Here is a 3491-nt window from a genome sequence, read left to right as displayed (position 1 = left end):
GTGGGGGGCGTCAGATCGGGCACATCTCCCTCAAGTGGGTTTTTTTACTCAGCAGCTTCCTGTGACTCATAGCAACCATCTAGGACAGGCTGGAATTGCTCCTGTGGGTTTCTGAGACCCTACATTCCTTACGGGAGTAGAGAGCCGCCTCTTTCTCCCAAAGAACAGCTGGTAGTTTCCAACTGCTGTGTTTAGCAGCCCAGCATGTCACCCACTACCTTACCCTGAGCCAGAAAGGACTTGATGGCAGGTCTTTTGCTCTTTTTCCCTTTGAGAACCCCATGTGACAGAGTAGTGATACCCTAATCGGATCTTCTTTTTTTTTAAGTCATTTTATTGGGAGCACTAACAGCTTTTATAACATTCCATACATCAATTGTATCAAGCATATTTGTACATATGTTGCCATCATCATTTCCAAAACATTTTCTACTTGAGCCCTTGGTATAAGCTCCTCTTTTTTCCCCTCTCATCCTGCCCTCCCATCCTCACGAATCCTTGATCAATTATATATTATTATTATTTCATATCTTACACTGTCCATTGTCTCCCTCCACCCACATTTCTGTTAGTCGTCCTTTTGGGGGTGGGGGTGGGGCTATATATCCAACCTTGTGATTGGTGCCCCCTTCCTCCTCCTTCCCCCTCCCTGTGAGTTTTTTTTTTAAAGTCATTTTATTGGGGGCTCATACAACTCATCACAATCCATACATACATCAATTGTATAAAGCACATTTGTACATTTGTTACCCTCATTATTCTTTTTTTATTAATTATTTTATTGAGGGCTTGTATAATTCTTAAAACAGTCCATACATACATCCATTCAGTCAAGCACATATGTACACCTGTTGCCCTCATCAATCTCAAAACATTTGCCCTCTACTTTAGCCCTCAATATCGTTTGCTCATTTCCCCCCTTCCTCCCCCTTCCTCCCTCCTTCCTGAATCCTTCATAATTCATAAATTATTATAGTTTTGTCATAGGTTACACTGTCCGACGTCTCCCTCCGCCCTCTTCTCTGCTGTCCATCCCCCAGGGAGGAGGCTATACTTAGATTCTTGTAATCAGTTCCCCCCTTCTACCCCACATTCCCTTCACCCTCCAGGCACCTCCCCTCTCACCACTGGTCCTGAAGAAGTCGTCTATTCTGGATTCCATGTGTTTCCAGTTGCTATCTGTACCAATGTATATCCTCTGGTATAAACACATTTGCAAGGCAGAATTGGGATCATGATATTGGGTAGGAGAGGAAGCATTAAAGAACTAGAGGAAAGTTATATGTTTCGTCGTTGCTACCCTGCACCCTGATTAGTTTGTCTCTTCCCCAAAACCCCTCAGCATGGGGGTGTTCAGTTGCCAACCAATGGACTCTGAGTCTCCACTCTGCACTCACCCACCTTTACAATGACATGATTTCTTGTTCCTTGATGCCTGACACCCGATCCTTTCGACAGCTCGTGGTCACACATATTGGTGTGCTTCTTCCATGTGGGCTTTGTTGCTTCTGAGCTAGTTGGCCGCTTGTTTATCTTCCAGCCTTTAAGATCCCACATGCTATATCTTTTGATAGCCAGGCACCATCAGCTTTCTTCACCACCTTTTCTTATGCACACCTTTGTTTTCAGTGATCGTATCAGGAAGTTGGGCACCCACTGATCTGATTTTTAGTTCTTTGATGTCTGATAACTGGTCCCTTCTGCACCTCGTGGTCAGACAGGCTGGTGTGCTTCTTCCATGTGGGCTTTGATGCTTCTCAGCTGGATGGCCGCTTGTTTATCTTCAAGCCTTTAAGACCCTGTACGCTATATCTTATGGTAGCCGGGCACCATCAGCTTTCTTCACCACCTTTGCTTATGTTCACATTTTTCTTCAGCAATCAATTCGGGAAGGTGTGCATCCTGGAATGCCAATTTAAAAGAACAATGTGTTCTTGCAATGAGTAAGTGCTTGAGTGGGGGCCCAATGTCCATCTGCTGCCTTTATACTAAACCTATAAATATATGCACGTAGATCTGTTTCTCCACACTCATATAAATATATTTACATATGTACATTCCAGTCTTAAAACCTCTATACATACCCTTTGTCCTCTAGTTCTTTCCTCTATTTCCCTTTACTTTCCTCTTGTCCCACTATCATGGTCAGCCTTCATTTGGGTTTCAGTGATTTCTCTTGGTTACAATGCCTTTGCTGAATCCCTACCAGGCCTCTCGCACCCTCCATGCCACTGTTTCTGGATCACTTGTTGCTCCCCTGTCCCTGGGTTCGTCAGCACCACCTCCTTACCCCCGCCTCCCCCTCCCTGGAACCCTTGGTCCCGTTGTTTTCTCCTCCAGACTATTCATCCAGTGTGTCTTATCTAGATAGATCTGTAGAGATACTAATATGCATTAAAAACCAAGCCATAGCAAGATAGGCAATCAGTGAGAGCACAGCGATGGCAACAGAAAAGGAAACCAATCACCCATAGAAGAATAAGTTAATTAAACGAAAAAAAAAATTTTTTTTAAGCAGAAAGAAAAACCTGTAAATAGATCAAGGTCTGATTTTTTATCTCTAGGTGTGTCCTTCAGTCAAGACCGATGGGGTACCATGCTCTGGCCCCCAAGTCTGTCCTTTGTACTCCCTCGGAGGCTCTCTGCTCTGCTCTCACGGTTGCTTTGCCACATGCTTTTTGTGGTTTGCCTTGGTGTCTCAGGGTCAGTCTGAGTCTCCAGCGTTGTCCCCCTTAAGCCCAGGGCCATCAAGGGATGGCATGTCTCGTGGTGGGATCAGCCATATTGTCCACTCTGTCCACAGGCTGTTCAGAGCGGGGATGTCATCCTCCAGGCCTGGTGGGTCAGGATGTGCTCCGCTCTCTCTTCCTCCCCCTAAATGCTCCCATTTGCTCTGATCAGACATGCCCCTCTCCCCTAACTTCAGCTTCATTGCTCGCCTCTCAAGTAGCTTCTTCTGGGGGGAGGGGCTGTTGTCCACATAGCTGGTATGGGGCATCACTAAAAAGCAGCGATGAACGCATGAAGCATATCACTTCATGGGAAGAACTGGAGGAAATAATGCTAAGCAAAGTAAGCCAAGCACAAAAGGACAAGTATAACATGAGTCTGCTGAGGTAAGTTTATATATTTATATATATATATATGAAAGAACAGAAAGGTAAATGCAAAAGTGGCACAGGGAAAAAGCTACTGTATACAAACTCTCTAGGGGTAAGGTCCAGGTAGTATGGCAGGTGTCAGACCAAATCCAGGGGTACATAGTGTAGCCAACTCCAAGGGGGCGGGGGAGGAATGGGGAAAGGAAAAAAAAGGGATATGTGACAGGGGAACAGGGCACTGACCACCCAAAGGAAGGGGAAGGGTATTGTTTGTGTCTCCACAGGGAAAGAGGGACCAGATTTAAAGCCAGTGCCAGAAGAATGCAGCTTGTTGGCAAGGGTAGGGAGCCAGTGGAGGGGCCTGAGGGCTAGGCTGTTCTTTTTATGGGA

The sequence above is a fragment of the Echinops telfairi genome, unplaced genomic scaffold (genome assembly GCF_000313985.2).
Source record: "Echinops telfairi isolate 266 unplaced genomic scaffold, ASM31398v2 ScPeMD7_7469;HRSCAF=8507_1, whole genome shotgun sequence".
Classification (NCBI taxonomy): domain Eukaryota; kingdom Metazoa; phylum Chordata; class Mammalia; order Afrosoricida; family Tenrecidae; genus Echinops; species Echinops telfairi.
This window is presented reverse-complemented; position numbering follows the sequence as displayed.